The following is a 27,310-nucleotide window of genomic DNA, read 5'->3' as shown; positions in this document are numbered from 1 at the left end:
GAGAAAATTCAGGATAACAATAGACAGCTAAAATGAATGCTACCTGACCATTAGCTACAACTGATTCTTGAGTGCACCTGAGAAAAAACCACTAAAATGTAATTTTAAAGGTTGAACACTGAGTAGCATTCTATTTTGATTTTGGCTTATTTATATCCAGGTTTGTTTAAAATTTTCCATATGCTTCTATTGAAGTTGCTAAAACCTGATGATAACTATCCAATTTAATGTTTCCTGACTTGCCTAGCCATGCTTGTTTCTTCTGGAAGGAGATCCCTTCAATTCATGACCAAAAATTTTTTCAATTCCCCTTACAGGACTTTACCACCCCCAAAAGTTTTATGTATTCATGTGTGTACATATGTATAGAGGTGTGTATACAGACATGTGTGTATACACTGTATCTATAAAGTTCTTGTTAGTCTTTCTGACAAAGATTCAAATTCCATTATGTGACTATAGGCACTTGACATCAGTAAAATATTATCACGTCTTTGACACTATAAACTAGCATGGAATATGGCCATGTTTCTTCATGTTGTTTCTTTAGACTCTGTATTGTCCTCATTTTAAAAGGAATTATATCTTCTTGCTTGGAGATGAAGAACTGATGATTAGTATATTTAAAGTATATACCCATTAGGGACTTGAAATAACAGTATTGATGAAGTCATTCAAATGCAAATCTCTGTCCATATATCAAATTGTTTTCTCTTGTCTAATTTTATGTCAATAAAATAACATCAAAGAAAATAATTAATACATTTATGTATTCTTTACTTTGCCTTTTCTATTCTGTGGTTATCTGCATTATGTATTTATGTTAACATTCACTTCAGCTTATTCCTGGAAGTAAATCTGATCTATTTTTCAATTTGATACTTAACAGAAATACAAATAATTTTGCAGTAACTGGTTTATGTGAGTGTGCAGAAATAACATACTTATGTAGATCTGGAGCACTTGTAAGCGTTTTCTGTAATGTTGCCAGGTGAACTCCATGCAAAAGCTTTTGAAAAAAACAGAACATTTGTCTGGAAGGGTTCTTTGTTCACTGGTCTTCAAACCCAGCTGTTCTTGCAAAACAGATGACAAACTATTCCTGACCAAAGATACTGCTTGCTGTTAAAATTGAACCTTTAATGGGTGATAGTGATGAGACATCCCTTTTAATCAGCCCTTGGCTAAGGAAAAGAAAAATAGTGCTTAATCTTGTATATTAGCTAATATACTGATTTTCGAACCATTTTTAGCAAATTCCTCTTCAATTTTAACACGACACCTATGCTAATTATTTGTTTGACTCTCTCCATGCAGGTGTCCTCATGGCATTGGATATATAAATGAAACTCCCATAACAAGTGTGGCATCTTGGCACAGTTGATATTTCTGCCAATTGCTCACGGAAACATGGATACAATATTTAAATTTTGTACGTCAAAACTGTGCATGTGCCATACCTGTATAGATTTATGGAGAGCTGTGATGCAAAACTTAACTCATACACATGGAATGAATAAAAATAATATAATTTGCAGAAGAGGGGAAATATCAAAGCAGTCCAAGACAACCTCTGGTATTCTTAGAGGTCGTATTTACATATTGAATTTTTTGAATACAGGTTTTTCTTCATGTTTTTACTGCTGTGCCAGTGTGAGTTTCTGGTCACCAGAAACATTTTTTGTGAGTTAATACCTTGACCAAACATTTCTAAGGATTGGCAGAGATTTGGTAAGCTGAGTTATGAAAATACACTATGTGCAAACACACGGGAGCCACAAAAGCCTTGCAGCAACTATGCAAAAGGTTGATGATATTTGCAGTATTTTCATGGCATATGAAGAATACATTTTTTAAAAAAAATATTTCTAGGATTATTGTGTTCTTTTATATCATCTGTTGCATATGCTGCCTATTACCAGGATTGGTCACTTGGGTAATTCATAGTTTGGAATCCTCCTTTGTGTACTGGTATCCAACAGCATCAAATTTCTTTGGAACAGAGAGCTTGCTAGTGCAAATGAAAAATTAGGGCAGTTTTGCAAGTAACTTTAGTTTTACTGGTGAAGTTGAAGTTCACAAAGGCATGTTAACGATCAGTCTGACAGTTTTAAATAGTTGTAAGTCTCAAAACAAGTAAACCACATAGAGTTTTTATAAGGCATTTTTCAGCCTTGTTAAACATGCAAAGTACTGCAGAAAGGAATCCAGCATAAACAAATCTAATAGGGACCTGTAATCAACACAGTCCCATGAACTTTCTGAATTTTTGGAAAAGGAACAAAGAGAGTATGTTGTTCTCATTGTTGATAATGTGAGATGCATATTGGTCTTATGAATAATCTTTCTTGGGGTACAAGCCTTTCAAGGAAGATCAAATTTGTGCTGAGAGGGTACAACTTGTGAAATCAGGCATAAATATTCTCTACTTGGAGAAACAGGTTTACACTGTAAACTCTTTAAATTTTTTTGGCAAGAAAGTATAGGGCATTTGACTAATTTTATATATGCACTGCAAAGTCCAAATGTAATGATAGGACAGAGACTTGCCTTTGAGTCACAGCTTTGTCAGTACAGACCTGGATAGCACCACCTGCATTCCAAGACCTTTCACTTAGAACTCTCTGTAATAAGGGTATATGATGTGTTTGAGTATTCATATACATATATTTATATAAAACAATTAGTTGTGTTTGTTGAAGATTCATCACCATCAATTCTATTGATTTCCTTTAAAAAAGCTTTACCTGGTCTTTGTGCTCAAATACCTTTGCACATACACAAGCTCTGCTAATAAGTGATATTGTCATTCTCTTTAACCTTGTTCTGTCTTACTTGAGTCAAATAACTGGTACAAATTTTTCTTGAATTTTGCTTGTGCTGACCCTACGTGAGCTCAGAACAAGGAGGAGAAATCTGCAGAAGAAATCTGCAAAAGGCTGACATGTATTTTTTGCAAATTGTTGGGCTGGGCTTTGTTGTTTGTAACATTATGTTTATGTGGCGAGCTTAGCAATGGCAAGTTTTATACAAAAAATATTTCAAATATTCAAGTTGAAAAATTTTGGTTTGTCTTTCAGGTACATGCAGAATTTGGGACAATAATTTCTCTCACAGGAAAGTTATTCTGAATCCTGCATTACATAAGCTCTACTTTGGCTTTAATACAGAGAGCACTTAGACTCAAAGAAAATGTCTCTGAAGTTTAACGTAAGCTATAAATATTAATTTAAATTAAATATTATTCTATTATGAGGAGAAGGTTTGACTATAGCCCCATATTTCCTCTCCCTTCAGTCTTCCATATTTTAAACAAACACAGATTGGCTTTTGTTACCGTTTGCATATTTTTAACTTCTATTTCACCTGTGTTTCAAAGCTTATTTTGAAAAGTCTGCAAATTAAGAATTTTCTTATTGATCGTAGAGGAACTAAAGACTGTTACTTTCCTAACTCAGTTGCAAGCATTCCACCAGAATTTTCAAGTAGCCTTTAAGCAACTGTCAACCGCTCACCTGTGAAGAAAGATTTCAAGTTTTGTCATGCAATTAGTGAGTGTTCAAAAGGCCACAGCATTCACAGGCTGAGCTCTGGCATGGAAGTCTCTGCACAGACAATTCTCTTTCTTCTAAACATACCTGCGAACAGTCTACTTAAGAGAGAAGAACTCAAATTAGAGAGGAGATACAATAATAAAAATGCAACTTCAAGGGGAATAGTCATAGCTTTGAATTAGGAACTCATGTAAATACTTCAATAATGGGCTGTTTTAAACTACAGACTTAAAGGAATATTCCTGGACATATATACAACACAAACGCATACATGAACAGTAATTTTGGTGTGGTATTTTAAGCCCCATCTAAATACACACCTGATTTAACTCAATTAATTAGATCTTCCCTCATTGTAGATTTCTGTGGAAAGTCTTAGCTCTAGTCGTGTCTCATTCAAACTTGATTTATCAAGTATTTGACCAACAGAACTCCATCCTGGAAGAACTGCAAGTGACTGTCATTGACCAGGTCCTGCCAGTGTGCTAATCTAGCCCTTAAGTGTTGCTTTAAAATTGTTCTTTAAAATTAAAAATTCTTGTTTAGTATTGATATGTGCATCAACATCTGCTAACTTACTGTTCAAATGGAAGAAAGTCTGGTGAATTTTTTGGGGGCTGTTAAATTTCTGACCTTTAGTGTTCTGGTAAAATACTGTCCTTAGTCATAAGCAGATACTGTCATAAGCAAATAAGTTGCAGCAGAAGCATTCTAGGAAATGCATAAAGCAAAGGCAAAATTATTGTTCGCTCAAGCATGAAAGTTGTCATGTTTTGAAACTGATAGATAGCTCAAGGTTCAAGCCTATGTTCTATATCAATACCTTTTAAAAATACTTCTATCTCTTTAATTGTTATTTTTCCATGCTTTAAGACATTATTTTCTTTAATATTTTTTTATCTAAAATTGGCCTATACATTTGGTACTGTATTATTTGGTTCATAAGGTAATTTTTCCTCCTTTTGAGGATCTTCAAAAATAGTATATTACCTTCCTGATAGTCATCAGCTCTGTGGTTTATAATAAATTGGTCTCCTTTAAGACTTTCTTAATTAAGCCATTCAATTATCTTACATAATAGGGATAGATATTAGGGAATTTGGTACCTGTTTCCAGGCTGTTTCAGGCCTATTCTAGGTATAACTTCCATATGCTCTTTCTATTCTTTGAGAGCCATGTACAGTTACACACACAGAGATGTCTATCCACATCCCCATGGCATGATACATAAATAACAGCTTTCTCTGACTTTTCAAGAACTTAAGGCATTTTGTTTTCATAGTTTGTAGATTTAGAGAGTTGATTATAATAAGGGGAAAAACAACATAAATAGACTGTGAGTTCTATTATGTCAAATAAATGAATGAGGGGATTTATATGAATAATTTGTGTTATCACTAATGGCCATTTTAATTATTATATGCTGCAAAGAGATAAAATGCAAATATTAAACTGAAGTATCTGTGATCTTCTAGTGAGTTACCTATAAGCAAATTGCTAAATGATTTTTAATTGGTGCATCCCATCGTTCATTTATTTTTACAAGTCTGGTAGCTAATTTTCCTAAAGTCCTGCTGCTGATGTTTATCTCTCCCTTCAGTAAGGAGCAGTTCATTGACACCAGCATCCTGAATCCTATTTATCATAAATAGCTGCAAATCAAGATTAATTCCCCTGGTAACCTGCAATTTAATTTTACTGTTTGACTATGAATGCATTCATTAGGAACTCTTCATTGCACTTTGTCTGTATCATTCGCAGAACTGAGATAATTTAACTGTGTGGTGGAGTCCATGTTATTTTGAATAACAATAATGACAACAGATGGTATAAATTCCACACAAGCTTTTTAACAGTGAAAGATTAGATTAAAAATCCTCAGATCTCAAGACAATTATATATATTGTCACTAAGCACTGTCTAGACTGATATTTCTTTATTTTATACTATAAACAGTAGAAATCTAAGAAGTAATCACAGTAGACATAAGAAAGAGAAGTCATATTGTTCTTAACTTAAAGTTGCTGCAAATTATTACAACTTCTGTTCCAGTTCTCTAATTACAGGATAGAGAGAATATTCCCTACAGAAACCTACCTTGTGAGTTTGAGTGGCAAGATTACATGGGCTTCACCTGGCTATTTTAGGTAGGTTTGGGTTATAAATCCATACCAGTATCCAGTGAGATGCTCTGATCTGGGGAGGCGCAAAGGAAGCATTCCCAACCACCACTATCTACCCTTGGGAATGGAATGGCTCTGAATTTTCTATTCAGCTATTCATCTTTTCTTAGGAAGATTTGCTTGATAACTAAGAGAAACACCTTCTGTCTTTGAATTTGTAATGCATGATGCACAGGGCTTTATGCAGATTTGGATTATTTTCTCTTGTTTACAGTTCAGAAACGAAGCTTCAAATCCTGTAAGAGCAAAGCCATTTAGTTTTGTTCATCATTACCAAACAAAGCAGGATAACAATTAGTAATTTTCAGAATTGATTGTAAAAGATTTCCAAGCTGTATATTTATTTTACAAGTTAAGGGTTTTGCCTTTTCAACTGCTGCTGATTTAATACTTTTTTAAACCTGGAAGTGCTTTACATTTCTTTATGACTCAGTTTCTTCTAAAGGCCTTGATGACTCCATGGGCTAAAAGCCTAGGATCAGAATTTCAAGGCAATAATGAGCTGTCAAGCTTGACCTAATTCAGCTGCAAGCTCTCTTGAGTACCTTTGTTCATATTCAGAAATAAAGTGCAGTTTGTCTTTTTTAAACTGCCTTTTCTGAATAAATATGTATAGCATTTAAAGTAATAGAAAGTTGAGAAAGATGATCTAGATCACAAAACAGAGCTATTTTCCTTTTTTCCCCTTTGACGTAAACAAACATGAAGCACTGACATTTCTATAACACATTCATTGTATGTTATGCTTCTCAGCCTAATAAAAACACCCAGTGACAAACTCAGCCAACCAAAAAAGAAAAAAAGCCAATCCAACCACTGCAATAAATAAGGTAGTTCATAACTTAGGTTTCTGTCTGCAAAGCACAGAAAACACTGCAAGTTGCATATGCGGATCTCCTGAGGACAAAGTATATAATTAAGAAACATGTAAACTAAGAAAAATATGACCTCAATAAGTTTTCATATTTTCATACAGGGTTGGACAGTTTGAGTCTAAAATAACTATGTAGTATTCAGATTATGTGGATTCTGCCCTTTAAAACATTCATCATTCCTTCCAGACCACTGTTAAGTAATTAAAGTTTTTGTGTTACATTCCAATTGAAAATTAAAACGGGAGCCTGGCTCCGGAAGGCCCACCATTGCTTAAGAATGGTCACAGTTATTTAATCCTTCTTTCATTTCTCAGAGGTGTCATAATGGCATGAAAAATAAGCTGTTCTCTGTCATTTCCTCAGAGATAAAAATGCAGATACCTTTATTAGTGTACCTGCTCACCAGGGAATTTGAGCATCATAAGTTTCAAATAAGGTACCAACAGTCTATTTCTTGAATGTAGGTCTGTGTCAGGCCTGCCTGGTGATACAGTGCAACGTTTGGTTCAGTGAGTTCAGAATCTTGCAACTACAGATAAATGAACATAAATGAAATAAGTTCCAGGTTGCAGAACATGTTACTATGGAATTATAGGCAAAGGGATGCAACAATTGCATCCACTGGGCAGCACTGGGCCATAAGAATAGAGCAGAATTATTTCATAAGAAACTAGAATGTAATCCATTAGGGATGACTCCCCTCTACTGAGTCAAACTGGTTTGCAGGACTGCTGTCATGGAGGTCACAAATCAAAAGGAACACATCTACAATTGAGTCTAACAAGAAGAGATTTTGAAATTGATGGATTACACAGCTGCTTAGCATCCCACCTTTGGTTCTGGACTTCCACATCTTCCTCTGCCTTTCTTTTTGACAGCAACATGATAGGAAGTCTTATAAGTAAAGGGTCTGGGTAAAAGTGCTTTACTATGAATCAAACCCCCTTGCTCCTGATTCATGCTCCTAGGGTGAGTTAAGGAGCTCATCTACCAAGTAAGTCACTGTTCATTTATTTACATGCAGAGTGCAGACATATGTACACCCATGCACACAACTTGCAGCATTCAGTTTTGTGTCCTGATGCTGACAATGGTAATCTAGGACTGGATTAGATAAGCAGATAGGCTACCAATCACAACTGAATACAAATATAGATGATGCCTATCTCTGTTCTGTTCACATTTTGAAGATAGGATTTTTTTTTCTTTTTGTGTGTATACACATCTGTGAAAGCATAGAGGGCGGGCAAAGGTGCATGAATCTTAGAAGCTCTAATTCCAAACTATTACACCAAATTTTTCTTCTTCCTTCATCTTTAAACCTTTCAACTTATGCTTTGAAGTCTTTTATGAATGTATTAACAGAAGTAACACCTTTTTCATTATTAGTAGTATTGCTAGTATTTGTATTATGACAGTGGCTGCAGTTCCTGCTTGGTAACCAAGGTGTCATTAGGTGAGGCGTACTACAAACTCAAAAGAGAAGATAGCCCAATTCAAATCTAATCTAAAGAAAAAAATACAATATCATTTCTTGAAAATAATCACCAATTACTCCTGTCATATAATCTAACATGTCTTAGACCTCTTCTGATCCTTGTTGAAGCTTGAGCTATGTTGAGAAAATGTATTTCATAGGCTTCCCCCAGTAGTGCTCAAGATCAGGTTGGACAGGGCTCTGAGCATCTTGGTCTAGTGGAAAGTGTCCTTGCCCTCATGGCAGGGGGAAGGGAATGAGATGGTCTTTGGGTTTCTTCCAACCCAAATCACTCTATGATTCTGTGATAAAATACAGGTTTGTTTATCTTTTCTAGCAAGATAAATGTACAGTTCTCAATCATAGGGTTTGAAGAAACTTGAAGGATCTCAGAAAAGCAACACATATAAATACACTGAAATAGATCTGTGAGAAATCTTGTGGTTTAGACACTTAAAATTTTTCCTTTTCTAGTACCTTCCTTTCTGATCTAATTAATTATTCCTAAACAAATCCACTGTTGTTTAGCCATTTCCTAGTACAGTTGTATCCACATCATCCCTCTGACACAACATGCAGTTATCCATAAATGATCTTGTATGTAAAGGTTCATTTGAATTACTAAATGATATCTCTTTGAAATTGTCAGACATTGTCTCACTTTGTACCAGTTCTACTGCTATTGCTGTGGGAGTGCACAAATCAAGTTGTAAGAATCTCTGCTCCAAATAGTTGTTGCATATTTCCAACAAGGAACTAAAAAAAGATTTTTTGTGAGATGTAAAGCAAAGGGGAAGTGAGAAAAGGGGTATTAAAAAAACCCCAAACAACCAAACAACAACAACAAACAACTAAATATATAAACAAAGGTTTCTGTGGTATTAACACAGCACTGTGCTTGAAAGCCTTGAACCAAATTAAAGAATTACCTTGAATTGGCTTAACCTAAGACTAGATGTCTAGAGTTGAGTTGGTAACATGCCAACTTCCCAGTACAGCGTCTGTCTTCCTCCCCTTCCCAGCTGAGAAAAGGGAGAAAGGGGGGAAAAAACCCCGTCAAACTAGATTTAAACTTAAACTAACTATAAATATATATATATTTATACAGAAAAGAGAAAATTAAAAGTAAACTACAATATAACACACACTTACATATAGATATATGTTAGATATAACAACGTTTTACCTCACATCGAAAACAGAGTCCATCACTCTAGATCCATAAGCACCCCAAAAGACACCCAGCAAGAAACATAAAGTGTAACAACAAAATGTTTCTACTTCCCTGAAACTCAAAATGCAAGTAGCAGCAGCAGGGCCCAGACAACAAGACAGCAGCTGCGTGTCTTGCCTCTACTTCGGCCATGATAGAACTGAAAGAACACCTCCTACTCCTGTATTCACATCTCAGGTTTGCGTCATCTGGTATGAAATATTCTCTGGTTGCTTAAGTCAGGTGATACCTTTCTCTCCTAATCTACGTGGATTATCTGAGCCTACTAAATTGAGGCCTAGTTAAAACTAAAACCCAAACTACCACACTAGATTAATATCTTACAGACACTGTTGCTGAATTAGGCAAAACACTCATAGCACAGATAATTTTAGCAGAACTGTGCTTTATAGTGTATAAATAATTCCAACTATTCCCTTCAGCCTTTCAAAAGGTAAAAGAAGCAAGAAATGTTGCTTCAGGGTATTTCTGACTGCAGAATAATATCACTGAGAGCGTACCCTTTTGTAGCTCTAAGTTGGAGACCTAGACCAACATAAGTTTCTGTTGCTGACATCATGGAAGAAAGAGCTTCCCAACAATTCTACCTCTCAAACACTTAGGAACTTTTGATTCTTTTTCAAGAAAATATTGGTTTCTTTTTAAAGTAGCTTCAAAAGGATAGGTAATTTGTAGCATTCAAATGGAAAGCCTCGTCTTTCAAGAGTAAACAAGAGTTTCCTATTGACTTTTCTTTCTTTTGATTCCACAAAAGGGGTCAGTCTTTTCTTCTTCTTTGCCTTTATAAGAGACCCTCATAGCTTGCATGGGAATCATACTGCATGCAATTTGCCTGATGGGATCACAACAAATAATAGATTGTTGCACCAAGCCCAGCTTAGCATTCTTAAGCAAGCTTTTCCACAGTGTTAAAGCCTCTGGATCCATTTTTTTCTGCTCAAAGCAGAGCTCTTAAGAAGCTACCCCTTGCTCTGTGTGCTTGGGGCTATGTGCATAGTATGAGAGAAAAATATTCATGAGATATTATGCTAGAAAGCAATGTAGGGATCTCTCTCACTCTGTTATTTTGGTTTCTCTCTTCCCCTGTACACAGAAAATTAATATTCATAGATAATATTGGGGATGGAATCAACCGTGTTTTTAAATAGAAGAAACTCAATGCATGCAAAAGTGTTTTCCTCTGCAGCAAAGCCCATGTTTTTGCATATAGCCCAGGAACTATTTGATGTGAGATACAGGGAGCAAAAACAAGAGCCACAAATTACTTTTTCCCAGGGTTTGAGTCCTATCCAACAGAAACGACTACACAATCATACTCTTTCTCTTATTATTCCTCTTTTTCTTGAAGTATCTTTCATTCTAACCTGCATAACTACTAATGATCAGCAACACAAATGAAACAAAATTTCTTTTGTTCTACCTTATCAAACTTTAGTACTGTAAAAAACTTCAATGTATATTTCTTCAGAACTTGGAATACTTGTATGGATTTAGACCTTCCAAGGTGCAGTAATTAAAGCAATATATTTTCCTCAAGATAATATCTAAGGTACTTCAAACAAAGTGTATAGAAATGTAGATATTTTTGTGCATTTGAGTAAATATATACATGTGATAAAAGGAACAGTGGCATGATTCTAACCAGAACAGATATATATATATATATATATATATATTAAAATATATGGGCTTATTCTTTAATTAGACTATTGTAGTTTCCTGAAGCCATACAGAAAACAGTTTTAATAACTATTGCCATATCTTATTCTTTCTGTTCACTAGACATTAATAAAAAAGTGTGAACAATTTTTTTTAATTACCTAACTAGTAGGTACCTGCTTAGTAGGTAACTAAACATAAGCTTATATAGCAAAACCACTTTAAGTAATGCATTTTGGAAATGTCTACAAGTGACCAAAATTAGTTTTCAAACACAAAAGTATTTAACTTCAACCTATATATAAATGGCTAGGAATGAGTGCCTGCTTTTAGAGGTTTTCTAATGATATACATTTTCTTTTACAATAAGGTAATATGAAATTAAATTACTACTTAGAATCTCAGGAATTTGAATAATAGGCTTTCAGGTAGAAGGAGGGAACTTTTTTTTGCTTTCTTAGCTAGAAAATGGTGGATACTTAAAGGTTTTTAAAATGAAGATAGTCTGGTGACTTGAATCTACTTGGTGTGTAGTAAATGCTTGTTGCTTTTCAAGGTGAATGATATCTTCTAGACTGAGCTATTTTACAAGATCGTTGGTACAAACATATTCTGTGGAAGAAATTATGTTAGTGCCTTGTTGCATTTGATTTGCATCAGAGAAATTGCTCTAAATGCTTAAAATCAAACCATAGCAAGAATAAAATAAAATCTTTATTCCTTTAAACCTCTTGTTAAGGAACACAGATGTTATTGTGAGGGAAAGACTTGAAGCGCCTGCTCATTTAGCCCTTCACTTCTAAATTTCATTTGATGCTGTAGTTTCTAATAGTTATCTTGATAGTCCAAATAATCACTGAGATGAAAAAGATGATAGCAACATAACAGGCAATGTACATAATGGAATAATTAGGGATTAGCAGAGAATCCCTTAATATTTAGTGCCTAATCCTGTGCATGCCAAACTCACACTTGATCTCCATTCTCCTACATCACTCAATTTTTACCCTTAGGCTTCATCTTCATTTCCTGTAGTTCTACTCCATTAAGTAGATCACTCTGAAATAGCCACTTTCATTTGTCAGTCTTTTGTTCTAGTCCAAGGGTAATGTTTCTCATGCCCTTCTTTCTTTCGTGTCTTCAGTGAAGTTTATCATTCCATATCATACATTGGTCCATAATCAAACATGTGATTAAACAGTAAAATGTAATTAGTTCTGAGCACTAATTAAGACTACTTGTTCCATCTTCCTTTCTGGACTAGGTTGGCAGTTATGCTTAGCCCAGTTAGACCTTTGTTTACAAAAGATTTTTCATTTGTCTTTAGTAGCATATTGTATAGTAATTTTATTTTTTTTCACAGGCTGATATGTGAAGGATTAGACCTAAGAGACATAATCACTGCATTGTTTAGTATAAAACTTTGAGGTGCCAAATAAAATTTAATCCAGGAATTTTAGGACTCTTGGAACAATGGGATTAGATTTTATTTGGGGAACAAAGCTGGGAGGAGCACTAGAGAAGTGGGAAGTTGCTGCTTTTTCCCTTCTGAATTGCAGCCAGAGGAAGTATTTCTGTTGCAGTATTTTTGTACAATAACTCTTTGGCTAAGCACTTCCTCAGGATGTGTGGAATATAATAACCACTTGTCTTTGAATCACAGTCAGTTCTTCAACTGTAGCAACACTTTTAACCTCCAGCTAACTCCAGGTTCTGGGGAAAGGAGCTGTGTCTACTGGGCATTCTGGTGTCTCAGGAAAAGTTCATGGAGGCCTTGTGAGAGACCTTCAATTTATTGCCTAGTGATCACTGAGCAAGAGAAAGTCCCAGTTCTGCTTCCTACTCTCTGGGCAGTTTCCTGTGTTTTGGACACACATAGTCACTAGATAAAATAAACAAACATCCCAGGATACAGAAATCCATGAAGGGGGTTTCCAACCTCTAAATTTCAGTTACCCTTTGGTAAGATGCCTTGTTTTATTTAGGATATAGATACTGGTCTTTTAGGAGACAAATAAATTTTGACTTTCCTGTTGCTGTTTAATTTGTCCTTTAGCCAACCTACTGAGGAGTTATGTACTGCTAATGAAACACTTATGTGGAACTATCTTTTCAAAACCAGCTCCCTCTGCATCTTTGAGCTGTAGACTGAGGAGCAGTCTGGTATGACAGCAATAAATTTGTGACTGTACTGCTTCACTGATCTACCTTTTGTAGAACACTTCTCTAGGGCTCTCTTAAAAGCCATCACACATGTTTCTGCATCCCCATTACATTCTGAATGATTCGCTGCAAATCGGCTCTGCTGTAGCACATCCGATTAAAGAAGAAATTCAAAATGTAAAGGCATAAATGAGAACTCATTTTCAGTTTCTGGGAAGACTCTGACACACCTCAAATGCATCATTCAATTACAATTACTTTATTAGTCACATTAGCTTTCATTTGAACTAGTTCTGGAAAAGGAAAGGGAAAATAACTATTGGTTAATGTAGGCTCCTTTTTTATTTGGTTGGTTGGGTTTTTGTTTATTTTTCCTGAAGAATGAAGTCAGAGATTTCTATGGATATTTTTTTATATTTAATTCTGCATACACCTATAGTGACACTATAGGAGTTATTAAATGCAAGTATTTAGGAATAGTAAAAATATACATTCTCCAACTCTGTCAGTATTAGCAATAACAACTCCCAGGAATGCAAAGGAATGTTAAATGCTGTATATTCCTAGATAATTTATTATAAATCAGAACTAATTTGGTGCATGTTCCAACAGTCTTCATGTGTTTTTATTCAAAGTCATGCTAACTGCTGAGAGTGAAACTTGCAAGGAAACCACATAGAGCAATCGTTATTCTCAAAGTATATTTCTTTACACAGTTCCTTTTTCAAAGACATATGAGTGCACAAGCAGATTAGTTGCCAGGGAATGAGGTGCTGCTTCTATGAGTTCTGTCACTGTCATCCCCTGAAACCTCCTTCCACTGGTCAGTATCATGGAGAGGCTGGTGAGTCCAACTGCTCCTGTGGTCCTCGCTGTGGGAAGGACCCTCCCTGCCCCAGAGCAGAGCTTGGGCCAAACCTCTGGCTCACAGGAGAACACACCCAAACAATTTGGCAGGCTCTGCACATTCTTTTCCAACAAAACACATTCATTAAATCCAACAGCCATTTCCACAATTAAACAACAGTTGCCTGCTTAGGAGGTAATTAAAAACAAAATCCACTGTACTATTTGCAAACTACTTCCAAATTAAGGAGGCATGTTGTCCTTTAGCACATAGTCCCTTAACACCTGTGGAAAATACATTATTTGATCTTAAAGGAAGTTAAGGATCATGGGCATTTTCAGGCTCCTGAATGGAAATTTATGATATAAATGGTATGTCATCAAATGTTTATCAGAACACTTTAAATCCTTCCTTGAGGCCAGGATACAGATGCACAACTGAAGTATCACTAGGGCAGAACACAAAGAAGAAAACAGTCCTACAAATGGTTATGTGTTTTAATATAGGTCTGCTCTCCTAAGCTCCTCAGCTTCAGTCACGTTTGCTAGGACTGCATTAGATGAGCAAGCTGTTGCTTCTTTTACCCCAACTGCTGTTGCTGCTGTTTTGTAGCCAGATTTTTCCAGTATCAGTTTAGAGTCTCCTGGGACAGCAACATGTTAAAGTATGATTGGTGTATTGATTAAGCAATATTGTATAAAATACATAATTTAAACTAGATGTGCTCTCTCTTTGTTTTCCATTCTATTATCCAAAAGTATAAAATGCTAAAGGACTCTTACCATTGCTTTGGTTTGACAATTGTGAAAGGCATTAATCCTGCAATGGTGATGAATGGTGCAGTCAGTTCAGTTCATTCTAATTTAGACCAATTTAGTTAGGATGAGAATTTGAAATACATTTTATAGTTGTTGGTATACTATTTGCAAGAAGTAAATGGTTTACAGGTGTATTTATTCAGATGAGTATGGTTTGCTGATGGTTGTAATATAGATCATAGACTAAATCTGGCCAAGATAGTATTATAGTCTCAGAATAAAACATGAAAAAGACTGTTGAGTTTTATTGTTTCTAAAGGACAAACGGGCATCTTGTAGCAACCTGTTGGAAGGAGGAGCTCTTAAAAATAGTGAATGACTAGAAAAAGAATAGTGATGTGTATGTGTAAGGAAGAAACATTTTCCATTTTATAAGGAATGAGATCTCTCTTGTTTATTTACCAAAACAGACTGCAGTAGTTAAAATGCAGATCAGAAATGGAAGCCAGGTGTGAAGTGACAGATATATGTGAATGCCATATGTACACTTAAGACTGTCAGCTTTGGACTCACAAGGGCTGACAGGGAACATTTAAAAATATCTCAAAAATCTTAAAAGTTTTAAAAAAGATGCTAAAAATTCTTAGTTTATTACCAAAATACTGGCCACAATGCACAGAATAATAACTAAACCAGTAACTCCACAAAACCCATTGCTCCAGCAAAGTCATCTTTGTCTAGTAGGTCACTTTTATGTTAGCTGAGGCAGAGAGGTTAAATGTGTCAAAATGTTTATAAATGAGTTTTTATTGGAAAGCTTTGTTTTCTTGAGCTTATTCGTAGCTAATAGGTTATTCAAAACATTACTAAATTGGAAGTTCTTGATTTCAGAGTTAAGAAAACCCAAAGGCTGGGTTTTAAACAGTGAACCGTGTGTTACAAAAAAAGCTATCTCTGGCATGATGTCTTAGACTTACTTGTAAATATGTCCTTGTAAAAAATAGGGCTGCTGTTCATGCTACCATTTTTCTTTGTGCAATCTGGCCACGTAAATCTCCTGAAACAGAATGCTTTTCTGGATTGAATCCCAGAGCATAAAAGACACTAAAGGAACAGTAATAATCACAGTGACGCCTCACAGCAGTAACAGAAACACTTCTATCAGTGGCAACAGGATAAAGTGGGAAAAAATGAGACATTATTAGTGCAATTGAGGGCATATATCATCAGAGCCATCTTTTATTCCTCTCAGCCACATCACTGCAGAAGAGGACATATTTTTCGTGCTCTAATAAAACTGGATTCACATCCTGGAGGGGGGATAAGAGGAGGATACTCTTATAATGAAAAACCCAAATGCATCAGTGAAACATTGCTGATGTATTAAAAATAGTTAATGGTCCAGATTACAGTTCTTCTGAATTTCTTCATTCAGCTAAGCTTGTTTTCTCATGCCCTTGAGAAACCTTGCAGTTTCCCAGAGCACAGCATTCTCTTAAAAAGGAAGAGATCACTGCTGAAATATGTGAGCAAACTTGGGTTATATGCAGCAACACACTATTACAGGTTTTCTAAATTCTTCATATCTTAATGCCATGAGTGCACTTACCAGCCCCTCCTTGGGCTCAACAGACCCATTTCAGCCCAGCCCGGGGTGGTTCATCCCTGCCTGAGCAGCACTGTGGCAATGCCCATGTAACGTGCCCCTTACCTGTCCCTCCTGTGCTCACTGTGGTCACACCCTGCAGGACTGTATCCTGTAGGTGAGAACAGAGACAGTGCTGGTAGCAGCCTTGGCTCCTGGCTTGTCCCCTGCTCGTGGTGCAGCCCCACTCTTGCTGTGCCAGGAGAATGCAGAACCCCAAAGAGCAGTGTGGGCAAACTAGGTTGCTTTTTAAAGACAGTATTATCAGAAGACTTTCCATTTTCCATTTTTCGGTGGTGCTTTCAGTCAGAGGAAAGTAAAGCCTTCTGAACATTCTTGAAAATCCCATATTAAATGACCGCCTTGTTTCTAGTTTGGGAGGAGGACAACTCTGAGAACTAAAGGATGATAATAATAATTGGAGTTATCTATTATCAATGGTTTGTCTTTTTTGCCTTTCGGCATGACATCCTGTAGTCTTTGAGGTTTTTATTGTGGCATTCCATAAATACACATACACTGGAAACTGATACTCACATAAAGGAAATAATCTAATATAGTCATTGAAAAGAGCAGATTCAAAACTGCAAGTAGAAATGCCCTAATTCTGTCTTCTGAAAAGAAATTTTCATGAAAAAAGTTACATTTGTTCTTGGAAATTTCATAATCCCAAATTTTATGAAGTCTTCACTCAGCAGGAAATACACTGCTGGTGCTGCTGCTAAAGCTTCCACTAGGTTAAGAAACCAATAAACCCTAAGCAAAATGTTAGATAATTTTGTTGTTAAGTCTATCTTTCTGTTTCTCTCTTTGGTTCAGTTCATTTTTTCACTCTGCTTTTCCACTAAATGACAAGGACATAAGGGCAAAGAAGCAACACAACTTGCAGGTCTATATCGTAATTATTTGGTGTAGTGCAAGAGTACTCTGTTGCTTTGCTACAGAATTACAAATTACTGTAGTCTCCACCTTCTCCATCTTGCTCTCAGAACAAACAAGGAAATAAAGGCATCCTCTTCCTTGAAGTCATTAATCTGAGCTGGAATGATTAGCAATACCATACTGCAAATATTATCAAAAATAAGGTTGAGAGGCTCAGGAAATCAATGATGTAATCCTCCCCAAATTAATTCAAGCAATGACAATACTGACAGGTTTAACTTGTAATTTGAAATTTGCTATGATTAAGGTTTCTATCTCTTTCTGCTGCTCAGATATCCTTATAAGAGAAGGCAGATTCCTAAAATGCAGTCTATGCTTTTATTTCTTGCCCGACATATTATGAAGAGATTATTCCGCTTTTTCTTAGCGGCAGCAGTTGATATATATTCCATCTCTTTTTTTTTTAAATAACTGTCAATATTAAGAAGTCTTGTGGCTTTTAGTCTTCATAAGTAAAAATTTCTAGGCTGCTGGTGACTTCTCATGACTGTCTTCTGAACTTGCCTTTTGATCCATGTCTCTAAATTACAGTATCCCAATTCAACCACAGTATTACAGCTGGGGTCTTTTTGGTGCTGTCTGATGCACAGAGTAAGCTGTTTTTCATGGGATCCTCCTCTCCATAACTCTGCAGAAATCACATTGAGACATTCTTTTTGGATAAGACAAAGGCAGTGACATCTTATAGGACAGCATCATCGAATGTATTATTAAAAATTATGGCAAACCCTTGAAAAAATGGAAGTTACCTGCTGCAGGCATGGTTCTCAAAGTTCTCCCATTCCTATAATACTGTGGTATCAGCAATGAAATAAAGGTCTCTGTAATTTTCTTACCAGTGCTAATCTCATCCTTCCCAAACCTCTGCAGTCAAGTCCATTCAAATCCAATCCTATTATATCAATTGCAAGTCTCAGTGGTTATGCCACTGTGTCCTTTTTCATGGGGTTCTTTAAGTGCTCAGTGGACTTGGGTATGTTTCTGCAAAGGCCTAAAAAACATTTACATGTTTCTGGTGAAAAAATTATTATGTCTATAAACATAAAACTTCCCAGTGCTCAAAGAGCATGAGAAAAAATGCTACGCGGCTCTTTGGTAATCTTCTGTTGTGATAAAATAAAGGAGTTGATCTTATTTCACTTTAATAAGAACTTGTCATCTAATGTGACAGCACAAACAGGTATCAGTGAATGGTCAAAGAGAACAGCTCCCAGATGGCCCATAGTGTCTAGACGGACAGTTTGATTCTATATGTAAAAGGAAAACTAGAGTTAAGTCACAGTTTTTTAGACAAATGGCTTGCAGAATTTAAAAGGAATCTGAACTGATTGTTCAACTTTTTCTACTCAATGGGATCCAATGTGTCAAAACTTTCAGAAATCAGATAGTGGATCTAGGGAAAAAGGAACTATCTTTACAAAATGTTCAAGTAGAGTGCTTCCCACATCAATAAGGAGAATTCTGGAAGGAGGAATTTAGAAAATTAAGAATCTTTAGGATTGAGACAACATCTGGAGCTTGAGACAGAATCTGGACCTATATGATATTATCAGCCCTACTGCAAAGATGTATATAAAGCCTGCTGGATTTAGAGTTCCCCTGAGCAGTGAATAGGAATGGAAGAGAACCTGTTAAACTGAGGAACAAACTCTTCCCAGCTAAGAAGTGGAGGTATTTTTTCTCTTTTGCTTTGACCCATTGGCAAGGGAAATTCACAAGTTGTTCTAGTGGAAAAAGTCTGATAGTTTTTTATTCCCTTGCGTCTCAAGAGCTAAAAATCAGGCTCAAGTATTTGAGGGCACTCAAATTATTACAAATATGTTAATTTAATCATCTCATTTTACTTTATCCCTTATGATTGATCTGACTCACAGAGCTTTGTTGTGTACAACTCCACCCTGTTCCATGAAAGTCCTTGCTGCACTTTACTAACTAGTGTCCAGCTCTGTAAGCAGAGTTTGCACACTTTCACATGGTGGTTAAGCAGTTAATAAAATCTCTGAAATCTCTGTTCAACAAACTTTAAATTACTGAAAGAAAAAAATATTGAAAACAAGATACTGACTTCAGGCACAGCCTTCAGCCAGAGCTAATGATAAAGTTGCTTTCATCACAAGGAAGCAAAAAAGTCAGATTATAGACAGGGTTAAATCACAACTTTAGTATTGCTTTTGGTGGAATTTGCCAGCTTATACATAAGTTCCTTCTGCATCTCTCTCTCTCAATATCTTTAACCTTACCTGTATCAGCAAAGTGGTGTGATGGTCTTTTGAACTTTTAAAGTTCTTATGTGGCTGTTTTGCATGGGTAATTTCTTCAGCATCAGCTGGAAGGATAAATCCAATCTTTTCCATCCCTCATGTAGTCCTTGGGACTGTGTTAGGTTTGATATATAAAGAAGTGAAGCTGTGAAGGAGAGTGCAGATCAGATAAATCCATCAAGCATCATGCCTGGTCTTAGACGCTGTCTCTTTTTGAGGAATTATACAGATAACTGATATTCAAATTCATTTTATTTGTAACTGTATGAACTGTCCAGAGATCACCCAGTAGTCTGAGTCTTCAGTCTATATACTGTATATCTCGAAACCATATTAATCTGCTTTACCATAACTGCTTGCTGCAAATAAAGTCACATACATTTACAAAGCCACAAAAATTCATATTCTTAGCTAAAGCTACTAGAATACAATACCAGAAAACTCTCTGAGTTGTTAGAATCTGCCTTTAAGGTAGTGCAGAAATAAGCTTGAATTTTTTTTCTTTTTCTTTTTAAATTTTTCAATGCCAGCATAAAAAAATTGTGCATTTCTTTTCTTTCTGACATTCCTGTAAAGGACATGTTATTCAATATAAAACATTTGATAATTTTTCTACATTCATGCTTCCTAAATACTAACATTCTAAGATGCAAGACAATGACATGAGAGTTCAAGGCCTATTTTTCTTTCTCACATACCCAAAGAGCTGAAGTACTCAGAGTCTTGGTGAGTTTAAATCAACATAGCTCTGCAGGTGTTAATGAAGTTATGCTAATTTACACTAGCAGAGGATGTACTAAATCTCTCAAGAGCAAATGTTCCCTTTGATTACATTTTGCTCTTAGGTATAAGCATTGTTCTATTCCAATACAATCACTGCCTATTGTTCTTTCTAATACATATATTCCCTTTAAAGAAAGTACTCATTACATGGTTTTGAATGTTCCTTGCCTGGGTAAGTACTTAAACAGGCACTTCTGAAATCACTTACAGTTAATAGGGCATAAAAATATACAAAGGATCTAAAGAAATTCCAAGATTGCACTAAATTATTTCAGATTTTTCAAATTGTACAGTTGTGCTAAGTCTTTACGAGCACAAGTTAAGCTTGGTAAGACCATGAAAACATCCTCCAGTCATACTGGAACCAAAAGCTGGATCTGAATGCTGAACACCAGAGTACAATTAATCCTTTTTGGTGCTGGTTAAAAATGTCTCAGCTAATAACATTGACAAAAATAAAGCTACAGAAAAATCTTCAGCAGAATCACAAGTCTCTAGAAGGTCACATTTCTGTTCATTAGGTGTGTTTTGCATCAATCAGGATAGTAAAACATTTGGTTGCGTGGTATGAAATGAGGTAAACATCATGACTAATAATAAATTAAAAACACAAGTAGGGAAATAGCTGAGGTAAAGAGCTTCCAAAATTTAAGGTAATATCAAAGAGTAATTACCCATATATCAGTTTCTTTATTAAAGTGCTACATGGGGCAAGGTCAGACTAAGGGAGATTGAGAAATATTGACTTTAGTTACATAAGTTTTGCATTCTAAACTGACAAGACAAAAGAGCCAAGTATCAAAGGAAAGGCAGCAGAGACACACTGCTTCCACTAATTTTTTATCAGGGAAAAGGTGAAGTGGGAGGGTGATGTACTGAAACAACAGAACATTCGTGGAAGAGAAAACCCAACGAAATTTCAGTGCAGACCCTCAGCAGAAAGTTGTATTTTGCTTCCTGCTGAAACACTCAAGTCAGTCTCTGTTGTCCTTGAGGGCAACCTGAATTAACCTTTATTCCTCATTGATCCTAAAACATCTGATACCTGGCCATTGATATAATTTGCAATAACCTCATATTGGTGTCTCACTACAACCTAAAGGGCAAGAAATGAGTGACTGAGAACAATATGACTGAGAAGGGGTGTGCCCCCTTTCTCTATTTTTTGTCCTGGGTATACTCTCTCAAAAAGTGTTTAAATACTACTTGTTAATGAGAGAATTCTGTGTCCCTACTTCAAAGTCTTTATGCACGGAAAGTTCCATCCTGTGTGCCTATTTTCTCAGAGATGTATGTAGAAGAAAATGAAAGAGTATTCAGCATAATCAAGGTATCAAAATCACGTTCAAAATATGTCTGCAAGAAAGGAACTGAGAAAAAAAAGAAAAAAGCTGGAGTAAAGCTATTGAATGGTACTTGTATGGCATGTGTTTTTTAGAGGATGAAAAAGCAGAACAGAAATTTTACTGAAATATGTGAAGGTGTAATCCTAACATTTTCTAATTCTATAGCTGGGTGTAGAAGCTTATTTAGAATTGTTATCCTCCTCCCAGAGTTAATGCCACAGACCCAGTTTGCTTCAGCAGCTTTTTGACTGGATTCTGCTGTGCAATAGAAAAAGAAACCTCACGAGAAATTAAAATGAAGTAACGTAATAATACACTCAATAAATAAATAGAATAACCTAATAAACCCCACTTGCACAGATGTGTCTAACATCTGTATGCAGGATTTTCACCCACCACTGGAATGAACTGAAAGTGAGTGAAACCATATCAATCAAAATCCCCAGGATTTTTACACAACAAAGAGGTAATCTTCTTCACTGGAATCTGGCCAGAACACAGAGGCTATTAGACCATAATTTCTCAACTGCTATGGGATTGTCAGTGGCAAAGAAACTCTTTTTTGCATCATCCAAAGGATGATGACACTGTTAGTAGAACAGTGACTCAAATCTGTCTTGTACTCTTGTTTAAGTAGTGACCTGGCTTGACCTCTTTTAACGCAGGAGAACCTTAACAGTCTCTCAGCCTCAGGTGAACTAGTATGGCTGTAGGCTTGCTGCCAGACAAGAGACACTGAACCTTGTAAAGAAATCTATCTGGGATAATTGGAAGTCAAACTTTTCATGGAGAATTATTACAGTGTATTTTGGTCTGCTTTAAAGCCATTTGGTCAGGTCAGCATTCCTGAAAGAGAAAAAAGATAAAGAAGCATGGTTATGTATATAATAGTTCTTGTAGCAAAAAAAAAAAAACAAAAAACCCTTCAGAAATCCAGGCTTTGTCTTAAAAGAGTCAGTACTTTATGTCCAGCATAACACGTACAGTCTATTATGCAGTTATCTAGGTGACTAGTGGAATATTTTAATATATGCAGAACCCTGTCAAATTTGCACTAAAGAGTGCTATCTTCCCATGGTATCTCTCCCTGTGTTTCACAGTGCTTGAGTGCATAAGAAAATGCAAACGAACTCATTCTGAATCACAGAAACTGAAGGCTATTGATCGTACTGGCTCTCCTTCTGCTGGCATGCTGTCACATCTTACCTTAGAATCCAAATTCTTTTTTGTAGACCTCTTTTTCATATCTAAAACATTTCCTGTAGCAACATAATTACAAAATAGTGGATTGGGCAGTCACTGAGCTTTCCCAGTAGCCTTCTTTATTTTTCATTTTATTTTCCAAGATCTTGTTCCCTAGTCACAATCCTTTAGGCAATCCTAAATAATGGTAGAATTTTCTTTATTTGCCATTTTTTTTCACAGAACATTTGCAAATGATAATCAAATTCCCTTTGCAGTTTCCTGTGCTGTAGTTGGTAATATCAGTTTTGAAACTTAACCCATTAATGGATTTTATTGGTTATAGGATATATATGAACATAGTATCACATTCTGAAATTGCAGACATCAAATTGAATTCTTTCACATAGATTCATCAGTGACAGCGAACTTCTTGTTTTCGAAAGCTGGACCATGACCTTGGCACCACTTACCTCCAGACAGTTATAATTAGCAGAATTTGTAGTTGATTGTTAATTGGATTCTATGTCAGAGAGGAACCACTAGAAAGTGGCAGAACTGCAGCATGTCCCATCTTTCTTTTCTTTACTGATGTGCCCTGAAATTTTTGGTGAGTTTGCGCAGAAATATCTGAAGATTTCAAGTTTCACTAATTTCATTAACGTACTTGTGGTCTTCCCTATACCTGTCCTGCCCAGCCTTCCTATCTTTGATAGATAAAATAAGCAGCACACTTTTCTCAGCATAACACCAAGCTGTGAACAGCAGGATAAACAAGTGAAAGGCAAGGAAGCACATGAGCCTGCGGAGAGTGTTGTAGCTGCAAGTGTGCACAGGTAATCAGTTTGGCCCAGATAAAATTCAGTAAACCCTGATGAAGGGAATTAGGAATTGTGTTATGTCTATGATTTGCTTTACAAAAAAATACAAAGGGGAAAAAAAGAAACTTTAAAGTATCCAAATCCACAGCAAAATGGAGAATGTCATGCAATAGGCACAGCTTTTCCCTGTTAGCAATGGTAATTGGGGAAGAAGGTTTAAGATAATATGAAGTTACATGAGAAAAATATGGTAAACTTTCTTCTTCAAAATAACTTTCAATCATTCTCTATATTTTACCTTAGTTGGTTGATTTCACTAATAAAATTATCCAACTTCAAATACATTGCTCTTTTTAAAACTGCACTGTGCATTGTAGTAAGCACATCAACAAGCTAGTTCTGTATCAGTTGACTTCCAAACAGATAAAGGTTTAAGTATGTGCTTAATTTTCAGCATGTGGGAAATCCTACTGAAGCTGAGGGGGATTATTCACCTACTTAAATTTTGTACAACTTTATGTAATTTGCTGAATTAGAGCCAGCAAGATATTAAATTCATTCTGAAACAGCCCAAAGTGCTTTCAGTAAACACAGAGTATATGCATTCGACCCAATGTAACAAAAGAGAACTCATGAAATGCAGCAGTCAGTTTCTATATTGCTAATCTAGCTAACAAGACTGATGGATTCATAGTTTTTTGTGTGATCCTGTACAACTCAAGTCAGAATTTTTCTTAATGGCAAATTTAAGCCAGGCATTAGCTGAAACATGTATTACTACATTCTGTAAATACACGTAGTTCTTTAACAGTCTCTCAAGTAGGGACTTAGTTTTATTATATGTATGTCAGTATAGTGACTAACATCATGAAACTTTAGTCCAGCTTGTATTAATATTATTAATGAAATACAAGTTATTGACATAAAATTATAATTTGTATGAACAATAGAGTAGCAGTGCTGTCACGTTTACAGCCCTCCCTAGGAAACATTAGGAATTTTGTTTAGCTTCAGGTCTTCAGAGAAATGTACTTTATTAAATGCATTCTTCCATAATTTTGTGTCCTCTTCTAAGCAATGTTAAGTATGTCTTAGGCTGCCAAGCTTAAGCCCAGTAGGCTGCAAATGATGTGGTGCCAGTAGGTCTGTACAGTAAAAATGAGGCAATAGTGACCATTTCAATGTGCACTATAGCGTGGCTAGCTAGAATGTCTTTCAAAGAGAAAAATGTATGGTAACATAAAAGAAATATCATATTCAATCATTTATGAAGAATAAACAGGGTAACATTTCCTCTTTGCTCTCCAGTGTGTACTCAGCATGCTGTTGTGAGTTGTAGCATAGCATTTCATTTACAAAAAATGAAGTGAAATATCAATAATTGTTCATCTTTTTTCAATGGCCTCAGAGAATGCTGGCTACATTTTCAAAACCCTGTAGTTCCCAGGAGAAGGGAACAATTGAGTAAGAGATTTCAAAAGGACGTAAAGCAGAAAAAGAATTTGTATATTTGCAATGTGATACCTCATTGCACTGCATGTAATGGTAATGCAGCAGGGTGTTGGCAGCCATCCCCTGCATCCTTCATGACTCCATTGTTTGTCTATTTGATGAAGTCAACAGTCTGGCTTGATTCTGGTGAACTCGTGTGGCTGTGAGGTGCAGTGTGCTGGAGCAATTTTCTTATGTGAAAAATCAGGTGAATAAAAGAAAGGCAGGTTCCCAGCTCTACAGGAAATGAAATGAGGATCTTAGCTTGCCCTCACAATGAATCCCAACTAATATTTGCTGAGGTCTGAGGCAGTCAGATAAAATTAATTATCTTTTCTCCTTTCTCACTCACTACTCAACTCATTCTTCAAATTCCCCGCTTCAAGCTCTGTAAGAGTCATGCTGAGCTGTGAGGAGAAGCAGTTCCCAACCTCAACAGGAACAGTCTATGTGGGAAATTTGCCACTTCTGTGAGAAAACGTAATGCTGGTGAATCTTGTATTGAAATGTAATGTGCAAAAAGTTAAATCATGGAAATATTTCCTTAATAACAAGACATTATGTAAATTATACACATCAAATGATTACTGCACAACATGATAACATTGATCTACAGATTTTTAATACAGAAAGTGTGGCACTGGAATGTAAGAGTATCACTTTTTGCAGGCTTACAGTCATTACTCTGGTAGATTTACAGGCTGCAGTCATCACTGTATATTCTAATCCTGACCAAAGCAGGGTATGTTCCAGATTCTTCCTGTGTGAAGGGGTTGTGATGTATTTAAATCATTAAGTTATCTTTGGGAGGAGAGTTTGTGTGAATTCTTAACTTTACATAAGCCCTGCTGCCCAGCCTTTCACTGGAGAGGGAGTACCTCACTTGCCAAGACAACAAGGTCTGAAGGCTGAAGCTGTACAGTGGCTTTGCAGTTGCAAGACACTGTGAAGCAATTTTTCCAACAGATTTTGGGTTCTTAAGCAGCAAACAGGCAAGTAACAGGAGGCATGAATTTGTGGAGCTGTGTCTTACAAATACATATGCTGTAGGTATGTCAAAAAGCTGACCAGGTTTTCAGAAATTCAGCTAACTCTTAGTTCTGAGTACTTTCATAAAAACAGAAATAGATGAATATTTTAGGTGAAAGGTAATACCCCACAATAATGAGATCATAATGTAATATTTAATAAATAACATTTCAAGTGTCAATCATTCTACCTTGAGAAAATCTCCATACTCAAAGAGCTTTCATATGCAAGAGGGTAAATTTCAGTTTGTGTTAATGTTACTGCTACTTTAGGACAACTCTTCCTCTTTGAAGTACTTCCATGTTGCCATCAAGTATTTCTAAATTAATACATGAAAGCTATAATGTAGTTAATGGTTATTATCATGCAGATAAGTCTTTGTTAGACAACCGAGCCTTCAGATCTGAGAAAGGCTGAGATACTGAGATACTGAGATTCTGGAAGGATTGTAATATATGTAACTTAACATTATAACTGGGAACTTCCAGTGACTTTCAGATTAATTTGTGACAAAACAATTTCATCTCTTTCCTTCTGCAGTTAGGATAAGAAGAAAATTTATTCTTGACTGAAAGTTATGACAGAAGAAAACCATAAGAATGTCATCAGAAGAATGACTTCAGCAGTTCAATTCCCTTTGCTCCTGGGAAGCCTTTCTATTACATTCAACATTTATATGGCTACTTTCAAGGAAATATCATTCTTAGCATGGAGAAAATAAGGAATAGGGAATACTTGATGTTACCATACCACATTTGAATTAAACATGTATTTCAACTGGTACCAGAAATTTATGTAATATATGAAATTGGTATTGGTTCAGATTCAATACAAGAAAAAGAAGAGTTTAAAACATTTTTTCATTTAAATTAATTTTCAGTTCAACTCCTTTATAGAAAAAAAAGTACCATATTGAGGGATTTAGACTGAAAATTGAAAATTGGATTTTTAAAATTTTTTATTATAGTTTTAACATCAAATTTTTCTTTTAAATGGAAATAAACATAAGGGCTTATATTCAGACCATGGGGTTCTAGTCTAAAGAATCACACAAGCCTTA

General features: G+C 35.8%; 1 long non-coding RNA gene across 4 annotated transcripts in view; it reads right to left on the bottom strand.

Moving 5' to 3' along the window:
• LOC139675102 (uncharacterized) overlaps positions 1-9,446 on the bottom strand; it is a 28,264-nt gene extending 18,818 nt beyond the window's left edge. For 3 of the 4 annotated variants that reach the window (XR_011698427.1, XR_011698428.1, XR_011698426.1), the window contains exons 1-2: positions 9,276-9,446; positions 3,516-3,649 (exon numbers count right to left, since the gene is read on the bottom strand). This is a non-coding gene — a long non-coding RNA (uncharacterized lncRNA). Of the gene's footprint in view, positions 1-3,515; positions 3,653-9,275 lie in introns of all 4 variants that reach the window. The other variant, XR_011698429.1, reaches the window with a different exon arrangement.
• Between the last annotated feature and the right edge of the window lie 17,864 nt (positions 9,447-27,310).

Source organism: Pithys albifrons, chromosome 8 (assembly GCF_047495875.1).
Source record: "Pithys albifrons albifrons isolate INPA30051 chromosome 8, PitAlb_v1, whole genome shotgun sequence".
Classification (NCBI taxonomy): Eukaryota; Metazoa; Chordata; class Aves; order Passeriformes; family Thamnophilidae; genus Pithys; species Pithys albifrons.
Note: the sequence above shows the minus strand (reverse complement) of the source record. Positions and strands in the feature narration are given on the sequence as shown.